This window comes from Canis lupus, chromosome 12 (assembly GCF_048164855.1).
Source record: "Canis lupus baileyi chromosome 12, mCanLup2.hap1, whole genome shotgun sequence".
Lineage (NCBI taxonomy): Eukaryota > Metazoa > Chordata > Mammalia > Carnivora > Canidae > Canis > Canis lupus.
In genome coordinates, this window is record NC_132849.1 from 38395376 (window position 1) to 38415752 (window position 20377).

The 20377-nt window shown below is 40.8% G+C and overlaps 1 protein-coding gene across 2 annotated transcripts in view; it reads right to left on the bottom strand.

The window, feature by feature from the left end:
• Positions 1-17446, bottom strand: part of RASGRP3 (RAS guanyl releasing protein 3) — a 98730-nt gene extending 81284 nt beyond the window's left edge. The window contains exons 1-3 of one of the 2 annotated variants that reach the window (XM_072770557.1): positions 17112-17446; positions 8756-8822; positions 8371-8500 (exon numbers count right to left, since the gene is read on the bottom strand). The gene's annotated coding sequence lies outside the window, so the exon portion shown is untranslated. The remainder of the gene's footprint in view (positions 1-8370; positions 8501-8755; positions 8823-17111) is intronic. The other variant, XM_072770556.1, reaches the window with a different exon arrangement.
• Between the last annotated feature and the right edge of the window lie 2931 nt (positions 17447-20377).

Below are 20377 nucleotides of genomic sequence, written 5' to 3' on the forward strand. Positions count from 1 at the left end.
TTCCCACACCAAGAATTCCATAAACTCTAAAGGCCATTCCAGTTGTAGAATCAATTGCTGATTAATTTTTTTAAATTATGAGTGGATGTGAACTGATACATTATGAAGAACTAAAATGTTAATGTTGGACAAAAAATGTTTCACTGTATTTTCACAGAACTCAAAGAATGCAGTGGTGCTTGTAGGAAAAAGGGTCAGTCAAAAATTCACTTGTTTTGGTTTTATTCTCTGGACTGTGGCCTTAGTACCTGAAGAGCCAGCTCTTGCCCATGCCATCTCCGTGAGACAGGAATGGGGCTCACAATCCAAACACAAGGATAGGAATACCCAAGGTCGATAGCTCAACCAGGTTGCTGCCTGGTAAGGGTTGGTTTTCTAAAATCACCTCTTCAAAACTATATGGTTTTGCCATGTCATCTCATTTGGGACTTTGGAGTGAGAAGTTGGACTACATTTTTCTATACTTTTAACAATATATATATATTCCACATTATCATTAACTGACATGGCTATACCAGGCAACGCACTCTACGACACAAGCCACCATGCATAGGGTTCCCTGCCTTAAGAAATGTTAGATTCAACATAAATTTAGGAAATTTGTTCACATTACCAAAGCATTCTTTGTTTTAGAAAGCCAGTCATCAAAGGATTACAAGAAATGTGTGCACCCCTGGTGCATTAAAAATGGCATTCAACCACCCACCCAAAATTCAATTCATATTATTCAAGAACACATTTATTAAGTAACATAAACATGAGCCCGATTTTAGATCCAACTTACTGGCCCAGCTGGTCTGTGTCCTTTCCTTCGGCACAAAAAAGTGGGCAAGCAGTTCTTCACTGCCTGTGATGGACAGGCTATTTCACAACTACCCCGCCCCCCACCCCAACTCTGGGCTTAAAGTAACCTGCTAAAAATAGCCCCTCAGCACTCACATTAGCGTCCTTAGCTGCAGGGCCAGGTGAAAACATAAACTGCTTGAAATATGTCCTGCATTCTAATTCCACAGGACTACCATTAGCTGATGGTAATCCCCGCTAATCCTCCTGACAATTCCAACATTAATAAGCATTTTTCTTTTTTAACTGTTTTTCCAAACTAGTAGGAGAGGCAGTGTGTTGAGCATTGAGGATGTTGACACATTGGAACATTGGGAAGTTAGGATTCTCATTCCCTCATCAGCCACTCAGAAGCTGAGTAAGCCTAACCCTTTACATATAAAATTCCTCAATTGTAAACAAGAAATAATAATACCCAACTCAAAAGGTGGCTATATGGGCTGAGAATAATATGCTGTATTTCAGGATTTTATCCTATAAAAATATTCAATGAGTGCACAAAGATAAATGTTAAGACAAACTCAGTGAGACACATACATGTAATCACAACAAAAAAGGGAAAATAACCTAAAAAGAAAGGGAGGTTGATCAAAATAATCACAGTGCATTAATTCAGTGCTATATATGTCATGCAGCCAGGAAAAGGATGAAATGGGAAGATGGCTTTGTTGTAAGAAGTGAAAAAAGCAAATTGCAAAAATCACTGTATATAAATGATTATTGGAGAAAAAATGAGTGGGAAATATCAGAAAGGGAGACAGAACATGAGAGACTCCTAACTCTGGGAAACGAACAAGGGGTGGTAGAAAGGGAGGTGGGTGGGGGGTGGGGGTGACTGGGTGACAGGCACTGAGGGGGGGCACTTGATGGGATGAGCACTGGGTGTTATTCTATATGTTGGCAAATTGAACACCAATAAAGTTTTCCTTATTGAAAAAAAATAAATGATTATTGTTTTAAGCCCAAAAAACCCCTCCCTTATATATTAAGGTCCATTTCTATCACAATCATGTATGCTTTCAAATGCATAGAAAATATCAATGATATTTTCAATGATAATGGGCAATAGACATATATCCACTCTGAAGAAAATAAGACTTGCAAGTGTTGCAAGTCTTTCTTTTTTCACACTATTAATTTTTTATATTGAATACATTTATTTATAATAAACCTCTGCTGTTTTTATAATTAAAAATTAAAGAGAATAAAGACTGCAACGAGAACTAATTTACTATAAAGCAGTTGGCACATGGCTAGTGGGCTTTGATGAATGATTATTATAGTTAATTCTGTCCAGAAACCACAGAACTTCTTAAGTAAAAAGGGGTAACAGAAAGCAGGCCTTGGTCACATGTTACCAGTTACGCTTGAGTGTGAACCTGATCCGTTTTATTTTTTAAGTGACCGTTTATGATCTTGATTGTGGTGATGGATTCCTGGGTGTCTACATATATCAAGACATCAAACTATATACTTACAATATGCACCTTTTATTATATGTCAATTATACCTCAACAAAATTGTTTACAAGAGAAAAAAAGTAGAGCTAAAACTTTCAGCAGTGATAAGATGACAGATGGGAGAATGAGATTAGAATGAAAGGTTTCTAGGGCCTTTGTGTTATTCAGAAAAAGATGTCAAGATGAAGACATTAGCATTAGACTTTAGTTTTCTGTTTGTTTTTTTAGCATTAGACTTTGTTACATCAAAAAATGTCTTTTATGTGCAACCACTTACAAGAAAAGAAATAGAAGACGTAACTTCCAAAACACTAGAGGGGAGAAACTAGAATAAGGAAAACTTGAAAAGTCCAAAAGAATGAGGAGAAGAAAGGAAAAGAATATTAAATAGAAAATAATGCTATTAACTATTCATAGCATTATGGACTGCCTGAACTCACCAACAAAATGCAAAGACTATTATTAAATAACAAGCAAAAGGATGAATCCATTTTTAATCAGTTCAGCTCCACAGGTGTAGGGTGTGTGTGTGTGTGTGTGTGTGTGGGTACACAGAAAAGAGGATCAGGTGTCTTTCCTCAACTCAACCTTCTTTAACTGCTTTTCTGAAGCCTTGAAATTAATGGAAGGAAAGTTCTTTATACCAAAAATAACAAAGGGAACTGACTTGGTTGGGAGGGCTGAGGGTGGGGAAATGTAAGGGAGGCAAGGACAACTGGCAAATAGAAAGCATGTTTAGCTGCCAGAACCTTAGCAAAAGGTGAATGAAAAGTCCAGGGAGTTGTCTAGTGGATACCAAATGAGGCCACCCTTCCTACCTGTAGTGAGGCCCTCTGGCCAGCCTGGGGCTCACATCTGGGACCTCTAGCTCCTCTTCTCAGAAGGAGGTCTGAAGGTAAAGAGGCTTCCGCTGTCTGGCGGAGCCAGCACTCTTCTGAGAAATGTGAACTAAACATAGCCATGCCAGACGGGACAATTCATCCATTCTTTCATGGAATCTGCAAAACTGGGTAGATGGTTCTAATCAATCTTATCTGGAAAACAGATGAGAAATTCTTCCCAGAAGTTAATTCTTTAGTACTATTCCAAAAAGAGGCCACGTGGCTCCTCTGGCTGTGTGTGCTTGGCAGCGCTCTCCCAGCCTCTACTGATCTGACACATGTTGGGGCTGCTGCGTGGGCAGTGGTGGAGGAGACCCTAGGTGACTGGGAATGGTCAGTCCTACAGTCCACTGCCCATGAAAGGCACCTCTACATGCCCTTCCCTGCCCAGTTATCTAGGAATCTGATCACTGGGGTGCTAACATGGAAACTGAACCAGACTAGGAATCAAAAGACAGAAAAACCGTAAAAGACTATGACAGAGGGACGCCTGGGTGGCTCAGCAGTTGAGCGTCTGCCTTTGACTCAGGGCATGATCCTGGGGTGCTGGAATCAAGTTCCACGTCGCACTCCCTGCGAGAAGCCCGCTTCTCCTTCTGCCTTGGTCTCTGCCTCTGTGTGTGTTTGTGTGTGTGTGTGTGTGTCTTGTGAATAAATAAATAAAATCCTTAAAAAGGAAAAAAAAAGACGATGACAGGGAACAAACAGGGTTGCATTTCTTACATTAGTAAAGCAGCTTTAAGCCTTCATAGTACCTCTGCCTACATAACACCATTGCCTACAGAGGAGGTTAAGGAGTTTCAGCTGACATCTCTGACACCACCTAACATGCCCACTCTTAGTGACAACCTCATCTGTCCCTCCTACCTTTGGAACTTCTTTGGTATTTTGGGCAAAGTTCATTGGTCCAGCGATGGGCACGGGCATGTGACCCAAAGTGGAGTAGTCCTAGTTCTTGTCTTACTTTGGCCACATTTGAGTGTTTCAGGGATGAACAACTGATTTGATTCAGGCAGATGATTCTCTACCCTATGAGTCACTGCCCCATGCTTTTCAGACACGGAGCCAGAACATTCTTCTTCTGTGGTCAAGGCTTAAGATACAAAACCTAGAACCTATTAGCAGTTACATTTTCTGCTTTGCCTACACCATTCTAGGAGGTGAGTGGGAGTAGAGGGGTGGTGTTCACTTTCAATTAAATCTCTAGTTTTAAGTATATAATGCCTGCCTTAGCTGGGTTCCATCCAAGGATCAGAGTCTCCAGTCTACACACCCCATGTTTTAACTTCTTGAGAGAATAAACCACCAGAATCCAGCAAAACAGTGAGAGAGGGGCAGTATCCCAACTGTGTGAAGTAGGGCAGGGATCTGGAAAGCTAACTGCTTTTTAAGATTTTGAACCACTCCTCCTCGTATTGGCCTCATCTTCACCTGCAGTTTCAGGGTGTCTGGGCTACTAATTCCTGGGTCTTTGAAGGGTTTGTCAGTGTAAATCGGATTCATTTTCTGATTTCTATTGTTGAATTAGTAGCCAAATGTCTGTTTTCCAGCTCTCAAAATATTGTCACTGTGTATTTGTGACTTTAAAAAAACACAGCAGGGTGCCTGAGTGGCTCAGTCCATTAAATGTCTGCCTTTGGCTCAGGTCATGATCCCAGAGTCCTGGGATAGAGTTCCACATCGGACTCCCTGCTTAGCAAGGAGCCTGCTTCTCCCTCTGCCCTTTCCACCTGCTTATGATTGCTCTCTCTCTCTCTCTCTCTCTCATTCTCTCTCTCAAATAAATAAAATAAAACCTTCAAAACAAAAACCAAACCCGAAATCTTTGACCTCATTTGAATGGGATCTCAGAAGGAAGAAGAGGAATTAAAGGTTTGTGTTACACCCTTCTTTAGCTGAACACTCAAGGTCTGTACAATATACTCATCACTCTTTATAATACTCAATCCTCTTTGGCAGTCCCTGTGGGCCAGGCCTATCCCAAGGCTCTCTACTTTGGCCACCCTTCCCAGTCTTGTGCTCCAGATTTCAAAACTATCTCTCTTCCCATATCACCATCCTAAGTCACAAGATTATTTAGAAAAGCTCAGCTAACCAAACTTTATGTCAAGGTATCAGGGATCCACTCGTTCCTATTTGGAATGGTTATGGTTTCTGAAAAGTGAGTTGTGTTTCTTTGTATGCGTGTGATTTCAAAATTCATGTATGTTCACCACAAATGATCTGAAAAGTACAGAAAAGCACAAAGAAAAAAAATCAACTCTAATCACGCCATTCTTAAAATTTTATTATCTTATGAATGTATGTGTGATAACCTGCAGATAGATGGTCCCAGTGATCCTCATATGGCTTATATCTCAGGGAATTTATAGCTAAGTTGATGAGAAACGAAAGTCCTGGAAAATGAACCATGCAGGCATCTAATGACTTGATAAGTGAAAGTAGTATCACCAAACATAATGTGATTAAATGTATTAGATAGATGGCGTGTTATAGTGTGTCTGAAGCGGGCAATGTCCTTGAAGACTGATGGTGTCTTCATCAAACAGGGCAGATATGTACAGGGTCTAGAAGCCTATAGGATTTAGACTGAGAGAAAGAAAGGGGAGTGGCGGAACCCCAGTCACCTAGATCAGCACAGGGAAATCCACATAGAGAGTGACATTTCAGGCAAAGTTAGGAGACCTGTTGGCTAGGGTCTGGTAGAGAGAAGTAAAAAAATAAAATAAAATGCTCTATTACACTGACGGCCAGGTGTGTAAGACATAGCTTTTATACAAGCACAAGGTTCTTTTCTAAAAACTGCCACCATCCTCAGGATGAGCACTGTGACTCTTCTGCCAAGCTCATAAATGACTAGGCAGGAAATTGACACCTGAGGCAAGTTTAAGCTGTTCTGATAGTGAGATTCTTTCTCGAGACTTTGGAATTGAAAGCAAGACATTTATCCATTTCTACCAGTACTTGAAAAAAATAAGACCATACTGAGGAGCTGATGGACATCCTCTGTCCTGCACTTGGTGAGGTAGAGGTAGGAAAGGCAACAGGGAAAGCAGGGGAGGTGAGCAGAGCCTCTGAAGAATGGAGGTAGAAACCATCATGGTCCAGCATTGATGGCTTCAGGCTCTGATCACCTAGATTCTGGACGGAGGCCCTTGCAGTTCTCAGCTTTACTTCTTGTGCTTTCATGACAAACACTTTTTCTTATAACCGATATAACTACTTTGAATATATTTCCATTCACTGAAACTTGGCTAAGATCCCAGGTAGTGTGCAGCCTTGCATCATGGTGTTGCTGCCTCAGCATCCATTAGCCACTAGCCCCACTAGCCTCACACAAGGGCTTGCCTTAGATAACACCACAGCGTGACAGGTTAACGTGAGTTCCTTACAGGACTTCCCTAAAGCCTCCCCAGCCTCCCAGGGCCTTTCCTTATGCTACCCTTAGGTAAGACCCAGTGGAGCTTACCAAAAGCCATACTTTGTGGTTTGAATCAACTAATCTGGCCTGAGCCCAGGAACCCCAAAGCATTCCACCCACAGCCTCTAATAAAGGCATGTATCCGGGTCCATGCCTGTACCCCGTCTTGACCTCCCTGTGTAGCCCCTAAGGTGTGCAGTGAGCTTCATCCGGGACCTGTGAGTAGTAAATCTCTCTATTGTAGTGTCTGTTGTGGTCTTTTGTTTCGCTCGCCATCCAGCAACCCAGGGCTCTACTTAACAAATGTTAACAAAGTCATAACACCCTCCAAGACCGGATTATTCTCTCAAGAGGGTGGGGAGTGTGAAGGGAGCAGAGAGCCTGCGCGAGAGCCAGCCATCAGCTGGATGGCTTCTGACAGAGTCCTGGATTTAGGTAAAAATTTAGGATTAGGACTGAGAATGGAAATACTAGTGACAGGAAGGGAGGAATGGAATGTGAGACACATTTAACAAGAAGGATGATCTACTGGGTTACCAGGAGGTGAAGAACAAGATGGAGGAAAGATGGCTCCAACCCAGATGGGATGATGTCATCATAAAAGGAAAGAACACAGGGAGGCTGAGTAGATAAGGGAAGAAGGGTAGGATTTTTATTTTGGACGGGCTAAGTTTGAAGTGATGATGGAACATCGAGTAGAAACATACGGACAGATGCTTGGTCCTAGAATGCAGGCTACAATTCCCTCAGCGCTAGATAAGCAAGCACAGGGTTCTTTACATATGGAAGCCATGAACAGACTCTCTGAGGGAGAAAGGATTTTTTTTTAAGATTTTATTTATTTATTCATGAAAGACACAGAGAGAGAGGCAGAGACACAGGCAGACGAGAAGCAGGCTCCTCACAGGGAGCCCGACATGGGACTCGATCCCGGGACTCCCTGAGGATCACGCCCTGAGACAAAGGCAGATGCTCAACCGCTGGGCCACCCAGGCATCCTGGGAAAAAGGATTTAGAGAGAAATGGAAGACAAGGATGTCTGGTAAATGGCTGCAACTGAGGACAGAGGAAAAAAAAAAAAAAAACCACTTATCAAGACTGAAAGAAAACAGGAACAATGTGACACCTCAGATTTCAATAGAGGATGATTTTAGTTTATTAAGTGGTGCAGGGATCAAGAGGAATAAAAGTGGAAAGAGGTTATTTCCCGCATCATTTAGAAAGTTTCTGACATTGTATTTTCAGTGGGGTTGAGGACAGAGCAGCTGATTTCATGTGTTTAGAATCTTGAAAGAGAAATGAGAAAACAAATGTGTGAGGTTTCCAGAAGACACACTGAGAATTTCAGCAGTGGAATTAGAGAATTCAAATGCCCACTAGTATGGGCAGCAGATTTTTTAGGCAGTCTGGGTTGTAGTTCCCACGGTGAAGGTTTTAAAGAAAATGTCCTAGAAGTAAAAGAAATTGAGAGAGAGGACCCTGAAGAAGGATGGGTTCATCGTGGGGGTGGGGGGGTAGAGGTTGTTTCAGATGCAGGAAACACAGATGTGCATGCTCCAGGTGCGGCACACCTCTTGGAGCAGCATGCGGCACCGCCGCCACCCTTGGCCTTGGTTGGTGGACCTCCATAACCAGAGAGACAGCCTCCCCGTTCCCAGCCAGAAGGAATTACAGGAAGGGCTTCCAGAAGAGGGAAGTCACGGGAACACATTATTCTCCCGGTCTAGACTCTTGTCCTTGAGCCACACACATAATTTCCACTCACCTAAATGTCCTTCAGTTCTCTTGCTGACGTGTGGAACCACCCAGTGCTCCTCGTGCCTGAAGGCTAGCCAGTGCCTAACTTGGCCACCTGCTCTTCATTTACTAGTGGTTACAAAAAGCCGTGGTCATACCTGCAAGATCCAAGAGCTCACAGCTCACAAAGATACAAAAAACTGAGTCAGAAAGTACCCTCTACATGCAGAGACCAGCTGCGCATGCCTGCCTCCTCGCCTTCCACCCCCCACTCCCATCCCCCCCTCCACCCCCCTGCCCCTGGAGGCTGCAGGGAATAACACAGACCTATAGCCAAGTCCCCGCCACTCTGCTTTTCTTCCCCCACTGGAGACCTGAGCAATTGTGCACAAACCTCTGCCTCATGTACTCACATATACTCCACCGCAACCTTTCTCTCCACCTTCCTCTCTGCCTACTGTTACTTAGGAAACACTCACCCTATTTGGGACAAAAAAAGATCCTAATTATGGTTACACAGTAAGAGCAGTGTCAGATGTACTTCATCCTTAAGGAAAAGGCAAATCCAAAGTTCAGACATACAGATGCAAAGGTCTTCTCCACTGACCAGTCATGTAGGCAAGGGAGCCTCCTTAGAAAAGAATTCCATCTGTTTCCTCACTCTTTGGTGAATTTGCTTTCTTACCAATATTCAGGGACAAACTAGTATCTTTTATACTAGTTCCCATGCATGCCCGGTGCAACATCTGATGCTCGCTTAGCTCCTCTATCAGTGCTTGTTGCTTTGGACATAAGGTGATTTGTGCGTTGTGCATGTTCTTTTTTGTTTTAATTATTCATATATAATCAATGTGATTATTAACATATTATTAACGTAGGATATAATATGCTAATGGAGAAGTGATACATTAATAATTATACTTCATGATGACTGCATTGCAATAATGTAATCCATGTTCATGGATTAATAATTTAATCCATGTTCATAAAAAATAATCCTGATTTTTATATAAAGAATAACAATTTAATGTAATATACTGTGAATATAAATATATTGTAATAATTTCACTGGAAGTACACGGCACTTTAGGTGTGCATATCCAGTCACTTTGTGATTTTGTTTCTATGGGAGAAATGGAAAGTGAATTCAGAGGGCTGAGAAAATTCTTACAAGCAAGCTTTTGGTGCACTACCAATTTGCCACTCATGTGATGGGTGGTCATTACTTACATTGTGAATGTCTTTAACTTTTATTTTGATTTTAGAGTTTTCTGACTGCTTTAAATCTAGCTCTCATAAACAAACCCTTATGGAATAAGAAATGAACCCAAACTATGATCAGTCCAGGGGGCTGGGACTTATTGCCAGGACTTCGGGGCCCTTGTCTCCAGGACTCTGCCATTGGCGGAGCCACAAGAACCTACAGAGTCTTTTAGTTTTATCCACTTCCACCAGTTCTATTTTTGTATCCCCATATTTAGCACACAGAGCTATCTTTATCGCTCCAGCTGACTGGCATGAGAGTCCCCAGGGCATAGTAGTTATACAGGATTATTGAAGCATACTTCCTATTCTTCAAATAAGACAATGCAGAATGCAGAAAAGACATCAGCAAGGGATCACAATGTTAGAAAGTGTGTGTGTGTGTGTGTGTGTGTGTGTGTGTGTGTGTATGAATTACTAAAGATTTCTTTCTTTGTACTAAGTTTTATGCATTATTAGAAACAACGTTCATAATGCTTTCTGGAAGTTCGTTTTAGGCTATGTAATGAAATCCACTCTTATGCCTAAGTTCATGTGAAAACATCATTATGAAATAAAGTTTCTTACAACCCAGATTTCAAAAATTGGGAGTTTTTAAAAACTTCTATTACCCTATTCTCAAGTGAGGCATCCATTAGTTACACAGTCTAAATGAACAGTTGAACTGTTCTCATAGGCCAACACGGCCAATCTTTTGCTTGCTTTTCAGTTATTCAGTTTTCGTCGATACTTATAAGAGTGGCCGGCTGAATATATCACAGAGGAGAGGATTGAGTCCTGAATAGGTAGTAGGATCTCACAGCCCAAACTTCAGATGCTATTTATGTAACGATAGCTCTTCTGGTTTAGATTTGTCTAGTACAGGAGCCACCAGGCACCTGAATCCATTCAGCACATAAAATGAACCTTGTCAGAACTGAGATGTGTGCTAAGAGTAAAATACACACTGGATGTCAAAGACCTCTCCTTCCTCCAAAAGAAACGTAGACTATCTCACTAACACTCTTTTATATTGATTACATGTCAAAATGATAATGCTTTTATATACTGAGTTAAATAATTATACTTTAAAGACTAATTCTATGGGGGTGCTTGGGTGGCCCAGTCAACTAAGTGGCTTTCTTTTTATTTATTTCTTAATGTGGCAACTAGAAAATATAAAATGCCATTTGTGGCTCACATTTTGTTTCTCTTGGACAGCATTGGTCTAGAGGACTCCACAAAAATAGCATGACCTGTAAGAGTTCTTTAAGATTGGAAGCAAGAGCTGCTGCAGAATTTTACTCCAAATCAGGCTAATCAGAGGAGAATATGACTTGCAGTAAAGGTTAAAGCATGCCCTGCATGTTTAGTTCCCCCACCCAAAGAATTTTAATGGTACCCAACCTGACAATGGAGTGATGCTTATGAACACAAGCCACTAAGGGAAGAGAAATCCTAGTATGGTGTATTTACTACCTGCCTCACCTAGCTCTTTCCTAATTGATAACACAGCCTACATTTCAGCTCAGTGGTTGCTAATTGTGCTCATTCCACTGGAGAATGAACCATGAGTTTGAGTTTTTGTTGTTTGTCCCCCCAACCACATGCTGCTAAAATGAAGACCAAGGATCATTTCATGGAAAATAGAAATATGAATTTGATATTTTTACCTCAAATAGAAAATAAAACTACTAGGATTTTATGTATGGGCAGCCAATGGCTAGTTCATTATTCAAGGAGCATTAGTAGTGGACACACATGCACAAGGAGAAGTTCACACTGACCCTGAGTATTAATATACATAAAAAATTGAGCACCAAATCCTTGAATGTGCGATTACCAGATAACCGAACCAAAAACATATTGGGGAATCACTGCTGCCAGCAAAGAATTGTGTAACTGCTGGTAAAAACAACAGCAATTTCAGGAGTGGATTGAAAACAAAACAATACTATCTTTGTAATGTTCTGAAATCGTTGCATGAATAAAACTGAGACTGGCTCCTTTGCATTTCCCAGTCTGATCTGCTGACCATCTTGTCTGCCCATAATTGTTTTCTGCCATTCATTTCCTCCAATTGTCAATTATTACTAAAACAATTATGAAAAAAAATGTGTGTGTCTTTGTTTCCTGTTGCTGATGAATATAGTGAAGTCACAGACCAGGCTAGTGCATCATAATCTTTTCCATTACAATGAATTATGCTGTCATAAACAGGATACAGCTCTTTACTGGGCAAAGAGGCCGTAAATGGGGCTGAATTAGCACAGACATTATTGTCAGCCGTGACAGCCATGACAGCAAGAAATTAGAACACTGGGACTTAGCTCTCTGCTTCTTAAAGACATGCTGTTTTTGGCTCCCGACTATAAGGGTGGTACATGCTTGTCTTGGGGAACATGTTTATCCCAGAGACAAAGCAGAAAATAAAAATCCTTATTATCCCCCTAACTAAAGACTCCTATTGTTAATATATTTTTTAGGATTTTATGTATTTATTCATGAGAGACACAGAGACAGAGGCAGAGACACAGGCAGAAGGAGAAGCAGGCTCCCTGTGGGCAGCCTAATGCAGGACTTGATCCCAGAACCACAGGATCAAGACCTGAACTATTCAACTACTGAGCCACCCAGGTGCTCCCTATTGTTAATATTTTGATATGTAAATTTTAGTTAACTATTTTTCATTAAACATATATAATTTTTAAGAAAAGAAGATCACACCCTATATATAATTTTTTTTGCCTTCTCTTTTTCATTTAACATTCACTATAAACATTAAATATTTTAATGCAGTTTAATAGCTATATAAAATTCCACATTGTGGAACACTATTTGACAATTTCCTAATTCTGTATATTTGTGCAAAGTTTATCCGTTACAAATAGATAAACATTCTTTTACATACGTGTTGGTCTCAATCTATGAATATTTCCTCAGGATATATTCCTGAAAGTTAGATTATTTAACTTTTGACTAAAAACTATACTGTGTATCTTGCAGTAAATATTTAGAAGAAAAGGCCTAGGAAACATTCTTAACAATAAAAGCCCATATGCTCATTAAAAGCTTAATAAGCAAACTTGGTAATATGTGCCCCCTAACAAAATAAAGAAGGGCCATAGAACGCCTGGGTGGCTCAGTGGTTGATCGTCTGCTTTCGGCCCAGGGCGTAATCCTGGAGACCCGGGATCAAGTCCCACATTGGGCTTCCTGCATGGACCCTGCTTCTCTCTCTGCCTGTGTCTCTGCCTCTCTCTCTCTCTCTCTTTCATGAATAAATAAATAAATCTTTAAAAAAAAGGGGGGGGGGACATATTTTTCATGGTTACAAAGTTTAAGAGAAATCTGAAACTGGCCTACTCAAACTGCCCTTCAGACCAACCAACCGTAAGGGGAGGGGTATGTAATTCCATGAAGTCATTTTCCAGAATCTCCTAGCACAGCAGCCCACACATGGTTCTGCAGTGGTTCTGTGAACTGGTTTCCTAAAGAGCTTGCTTCTAGCTGCTCCTGTACGGTCCCTGCCTGGCCGGGGCATCGTTACCTGGCACGGCCACGAGAGGGCAGCCAGGGACAAAGAAAGGGGTTTAACCTTCTAGACCCTGCTTTCAGCATACCCTTGAATTCACCAGATAAGCAAGGAAAAGTAACAAATGAGGCATTGAAGGGAGAACCAATTTCGGAAATAAATAAGCACGCAAATACATAAATGCAAGTACAAACTCGTCCCTTTGCCTCGGGGAGATGCACCAAAAGCTGCAGAATTCTGAGAGCTACCAGTTAGAAAAAATTAAAGACCAGGAATCCAGGTAAAAATCGGGTGACAGCTTGAAAGACTGGTGCCTTTTGACTTTTGCAGATGCAGAAAGGAAATTCAGAGCAGGTCCCTGACCTTCTCTCGGGGAATTAGCAGGGAACAGGGGGCCTGTCCCCCTCCCTACACACCTGCATTCCAATCTCTGCCCCCCTAGCTAGGGAGTCCTGGACAGATTGCTTAACCTCTCCTCTGTTTTCCCTTTTTTATAAAATGTGGCTAGCCATGCAGCCTGCCCACGGGCGGTTGTGAGCATGAAACAGGAGACTGGACATAGAAGGCTTGGCATGTAGGAAATGCCCCATCTGTGCTGGCTTCTGCAATCTCTTTTGCTTCTCATCTCCCTCCTAAGCTGTTCCCATTTCCAGCTGTTTGCTTGGGATTTCTACCTGACTGTCCCATCAGGGTATCAAAGTTAAAATGTCTAAAACCAAAATCCTCATCTCCCTAACTCCCTGACTGCTGCTACCTCTCGGATTGGCTATTCCTTAGAATAGACTATAAAACATAACATCCTCTCTAAGGCTTCCTCTCCTGCTGTAACCCTAGCCAATTAGTTTACAAAGCGTGTCGGTTTTTTCTCTCATGTGTCTCCATCTAGTTTCCTTCTTTCTCTTGTCACCAGAACCCAGGCCTTGGCAACCTGTTCTCTTTGCCCCACCAGGTCCTGCCTTGAATGGGCAAATTTTATTGATGTCATTTCCCTTTTCAAAGCCCCTCAGTGGCTTCCCAGTGGCTTTAAATTAGATTCTAGACTCCTCTGTCTGGCATTAAAGTCCCACCACACTCTGACCCCAACCCCCTCCAGACGCTTCTCTTGTCCCATGTGCTCACGGCCTCTGCCCCTGTCAAGCTGCTGACGCACAGCTCCGTGCTATGGTGGCCAGATTTAGGAAATTAAAACACAGGACATTCGGTTACATGTGAATTTCAGGCAAATAACAAATAATATTTTTGAATCGAATGTGTCCCGTGCAGTTGGCTTCATATACACCTGTGCAATAGGACATAGTTACATGAGAAAAAGTTCATTGTTTATCTGAAATCCACCTTTCACTGGGAATCCTGGTTTTCATCTGACATCCCTAATCCTAAGCACACCAAGAATATTCCTATCTCACAGGAATGTGCAGAGGCCCACATATACAGCTCCAGTCTTGTTTTGGATACCCTTATCTCCTGCTATCCCCATCAGATTTCTGCCCTGCAAAGTCAGCTCACCTTCATAACTCCATGGAGCCTGCCTGAATCAGGACTTCCTTATCTGGTACCCACTATCTACATCATTCATTTGGTTAATATTAATAATTAATTTCCTGTGGGATGCTTTGTGTCTTACAGAATTCCCTTTCTCTGAGTAAATGCTGAGTTATCAAAGGTAAAGACTGCGGGAAAACTTAATAAATATGCTTTGGTGGTGGGGTGCCTCTGTTAACCGGTTATATAGGGTGTAAGGGGATCAGGGCATTGGAGAAAGAAAACCTTCAGATGCCACTTATGTGGATTTAAGGTGCTCATAGAGACACTAAAACCAATATGCAATGCCTCCTGCCCCCATGATACCAGGCCAGGTGGGCACAGCTGCCTGACCTTGGCATGCTTCTCTCCACACTCCACTTCAACACATCCTACAGGTTGTGGTGACATTTCAATTTCTCACCACTTCATACCATCTCTTCAGTAATTTGATCTCACTGATATTTAAATGTGAGGGACAGAGGTGGGTCTATAATGTAACCTCTAAATACACAGCAATTACAAGAGTCATGCTGGAAACCCAGCAATAAATTTCTATTTAATTAATAGAAAAGTTTTAAAAATGACAATTTCTTTCCCTCATAATTAGCTAACTCTAACATAAAATGCTCTCAGGAGCTTAAAAGTACATCAAGAAACTTGCAAAGCTATTCAACAAACCCCCCAAAATCTATTTTAAATAACTGGTGTTTCATGAATACATTTATAAGCATCTGTGGGGCATCCAGAAAGCAGTGTCCAACCATAAGACTTCTAAAAGTGAAAAACAATACATTCTTAGAATAAAATGCCTAACTCCTAATTCTTTCTATTATTTAAACATTCAGTAGTATTTAAAACATTTTTATTCTCATAATGTAAATACACAAATGTGTCAAATGAGAAAGTTGTGTTGAAATCAGGATCACTGTCAACACCAAACCCACGTAGGGTGGGCAATTAATTAGGTTACCTTGGATTTCACTTTGTGTTAATAATAAGGCAGACTCAGAATTGACTTTGTAGCACTGGAATGTCTTGGAAATAAGTGGGAAGAGTTTATCTGTTTCTTCAGATCCATCATATTTATCCAACATAATTTTCTTTCCTTCTTCATGTGGATGGTTTAAGTTCAACTAAGAAACGTATTTTCTCTCTTCAAGCAATACTACATTTTACTACGGTTTCCAAGGAATGAATTATAATTTTTTAATCAGAAAAAATAACCCTTAAATCCTCCTAGGAAAGACAATGGCCAATGAACTCCACATGAAGACAAAACCAAGGCTTGGCCTCCTTGCACCAGCTGCAATCTGGCTGGCTCAGCTTTTCTGGCTTCCAGCTTTGCTATCTCCTTGCAACAGATTCTAAACATACCAATCTCAAACTGGGATAAGCCAAAATAACAACAACACGTTTCCTTCTGCTCTTTCTTTTCAGTAGACCACTAGAAACTTACTCCTTTGTTGTCATTGTGACATCAATTGAGTGACTCCAGGATACAAATGTAGGTATTTTCAGGGGTGGATGCAAATATGGTGCATCATTTAAACAAACCTTGTTGTTTGATGGCAAGGAATGTTAAAAGAATTTGGAATGTCCCTAGAAGCTTTCCAAGTTTTTGTGGGCAGCATCAACTGTTCTTGGATTTAACCCATTCTATTTAGACCTTTCCACTTCCAAAGCCAGGGGCAATTTTCAGGTCACTCAGAAAACGTATACTACACGAATGTTTTGAAATCATAATTTAAATGTAAATAACTATTGTGAACAGTTTCTATCACTGGAGCTGTTCAAGGCTGTTTTGGGTGCTTCTGGAAGGTTCTCCTTTGTCTGAAAATGAATGTCCAGGAAAAGAAGCTTTGTATCAACAACAACTTTATCTTCACTTACTTTTCTACAAAATACTAACTTTTAGCTAAACAACAACTTTATCTTCACTTACTTTTCTACAAAATACTAACTTTTAGCTAAAGTAACTTTTCCAAAGTTGATGTTTTTTGCTTGAGAGCTGATTTCAATGGACTCTAAACCAGAAGTGACAAAAAAAAAATCAAAACAAAAATATAAATAAATAAGCCAGAAGTGATCAAAGAAACGGTACATGGATTATTTATCAGCAATTCGAGAGGATTGGACAGAAAAACTCAAATTATTTTCAAAAATGATCTTCAGTAAAGTTATTGATACTACTTAATCCCTTGGTGATGACAAAACAGAAGAAAACCTACTGGGTAAAAAGCTATCTTAAGGAAACAATTACTATTTCCAAAAAAAAAAAATTATCATTGTTAAAAACTGAAGAAGTCAATGGCCAAGACTGACTTCTACATTTCTTCAGAAATAGAAACGAGCCTACGAGCTTTTCCTGAGGACCTGCCCTCACAGCACACACGCGTCCCTGGCGAACGCCCATTGCTCGCCATGTGCGTGTAGACACAACAATGGACAGTCTTAAAAATGACACTTACCTTAAGTCGCAGACGTGCAATCATTTCCAGCTCATCCCTCTGTTCAAATGTCTCTTTCTGCTTCGTCAACCCCTCACAAGTTTCTCCTCCACGTGTGCAACTACCTAGAGATTCCTGTCCTGTCTCCTAAAATGCTGCCATCACCTCCACTGCCCTGATGCCGGCCAAAGGGGGAAAGCATGAAAAAAATGTCAAATTTGCAAGCTGTTTACGCCTAAGGACGACAGTGAAGCTGCTAAGCTTTGAGCTCAATGAATTAAAGGTTGTTTGGCTAAATGGCAGGCACACTTCCTCCTATTCTTTCTGAACTTAGTTTTCCTGCCTCCAGTGGAGCTTTTTCCTTTCCCGGGCTATAAATAGGCTGGTCGTAAGAGCACTGAGGAAAGAAGAAGGCAGGAAATGTATTTGATTTCAAAAAGCAGTCAGAGGTGTGTGTGTGTGTGTGTTTGTGTGTGTGTGTGTGTGTGTGTTTCTTTCAAGTGAACACCGATAAACAAGCTAAGGGAAATTCAGCTTTGGTAATGGTACCAGAGTCAAAGTTTAATTTCCTATTATCTTGGTTTCACTAAAGTGACATTTCCCACAAGCAAAGCTTGGGCTTGGCGATGTACCATCTTCTGTATAAAATACCGTCAACAAACCTACATCATCTCCTTCATTTCCCACAGGAATGAGCCAGAAGGAGAATTTCCTGGGGGAAGTGAGGGAAGGGGGCAGGCCACGGGGGTCAGTCACTACTCTGATTTCTTTTCATTCAAAAGAAGCTGAAGTACTTTTGAGGCAAGGTTCAACAACAGGAAGATATTAACAGGTGAACGAGAAAAGCAGATACTTTGGCTTAAAAGAAATTACGAAGCTAAGTTTATAAACTGGTCGTCCATCTGCATTAAACTAAAGATTGTCCACAGTTTTGCTACTCAAAGATATTTAACTTCTCTCATAATTACAACAACAGAAAATAAAAATTAGACCTCATTTTTCACATATCAGATGGACAGATCCAAATGTTGACGTTGTCAGATATCATTCAAGTGTGGAGGAGTAAGAATTCTCAAAACAGTCCATGGGAGTACAAATTGGCATCAACTATGTTGAGAGTGATTCTCAATTTCTTGCAAAATATGAAGTTTACATACTCTAACAAAACACTTAAACATGGTTGATTTGGCAAAATGGGAGTACAGATCTTGAATGTGGGGACAGTCTGGTTTGTGATATACACATTTAGTGCTCTTCTATTTTTTTATACTGTGCATCCCATGCTTTAAAACTTACTAATTTGGGGGACGCCTGGGTGACTCAGCGGTTGAGCGTCTGCCTTTAACTCAGGGCATGATCCTGGTCCCAGGATCGAGTCCCACCTTGGGCTCCCTGCAAGGAGCCTGCTTCTCTCTGCCTGTGTCTTTGCCTCTCTCTCTGTAACTCTCATGAATAAATAAATAAAATCTTTATAAAAAAAAGAAACCTTACTAATTTTGAAGACACATTTTAGAAACTGTTATTACTTAAGGTCCTTCTTACGATTCTATTAGTTATCTATTGATTATCTATCATTTTCTGTTGGTCATTTGACACCTACCTCTGTCAACAGGCTGCTCTTTATATTGGGGGAACACTTTGAGAAGCAACACAGGGGAAGTCAGAGAATTCCCTTGATGGAGGGGCTGCTTGGTATGCTGTCTGCTGTCCTGGACCAGTAGCCTCAGTACCTCTTGGATCAGAATCTCAGAGTGGGGGAGGGGAGGAGCAATCTGTGTGATCTCCAGGTGACGCTGATGCTCCTTACAGTATGAAAAACAGTGGTCTACAAAATTATTTTGTTTATTAATATCCCACTTTAGAAAAAAGATTTGGGGACTATCATAAATAACACTGTAATGTGGGGCAGCCCCGGTGGCCCAGCGGTTTAGCGCTGCCTTCAGCCCGGTGTGACCCTGGAGACCCACGATCGAGTCCCACGTGAGGCTCCCTGCATGGAGCCTGCTTCTCCCTCTGCCTGTCTCTCTCTCTGTCTCTCTCTGTCTCTCTGTCTCTCTCATGAATAAATAAATAAAATCTTTAAAAAAATAACACTGTAATGTATATTTGAAAGTTGTTAAAGGAGTGGAACTTAGAAGTCCTTATCACAAGAAAAAAATGCTTGGTGGCAGATGTTGACTTACTGTGGTGATCATTTCATAATATATAGAAATATCAAATGATGATGTTGTATACCTGAAAGTTTACAATATTATATGTCCATTATACCTCAATTTAAAAAAATAAAATTGAACAAGATTTAAGGCAGTTGATTTTGTTTTATAGAAGAATAATGAAAATTTCTAAATGCTTTTTATGCTGGTGACTCCTATTTAGAAGACTAGAAGAGTCTATATATATATATATATAATATTAGGAAGACACACTAATCTCCCTGTTACTGTGAAGAAGTCACCTGGAGCAAAGCAATAGCAGCAGAAAGAACAAGCTGATGGTCTATAAGGGAGAGACAAAAGTTCTCTCTCATTTGGGGTAGTCATGATAAAAAGGGATAAAGTCAAAGCCAACTTTACTTATATGTATATCTGAAAATTATACATTGCCTAAAATTAGATGAAACCAAAGAAAACAAGAAGAAATTAAGTCTCTAGTTGGAAACAAAATGTCCTATTTCCCTACTTTTGTTTAGTGATTTGATTATTGTTTTCAGATCCAGCCATTTCTCATCATCCATTTGTAGCCTTCATGTAAAGACCTGATAATAGATAGAATAGGTCAAACAATGAGCTCAGCCAGAGCTGGTGAGGGAAAAGCAAGAGTATGTACATTCCCAGGCACAGATGGGGAGGAAAAGATTTCTTTAAAAGAGAGAGAGGGAGAGAAAGGAATGAATGACACTGTTGTAATAGCAGAAAGGAAAAAGGAAATCCATGGTGGTCAGGATATAACAGCTGCAGTGTACTGAAGTGGCTAAAAGGGACACGAGTTGACATTGGCAAGAAAATGGCCAGCCACAGGGTAGTATGTTTCTGGGGGCAAACCATGCTCCCATGTGTGAAGCATGAACTCTCCAAAGAAACTCCAAGTACATTAACCAGGCTTTCATTGTTCATTGGAAACGTTCCTTCTCCTTTCTTGAGGAAGTATTTTACTTCTCACAAAGAACAGTTTCACAGAGCTCCCCATATAGCCCATCTCTAGAAATGAAGCATTAAAACATTTATGGGAACAGAAAGGCTCTGTGCTCTTAATCTAAAATTAATGATAGACTCTCTCAAAAGGCATTA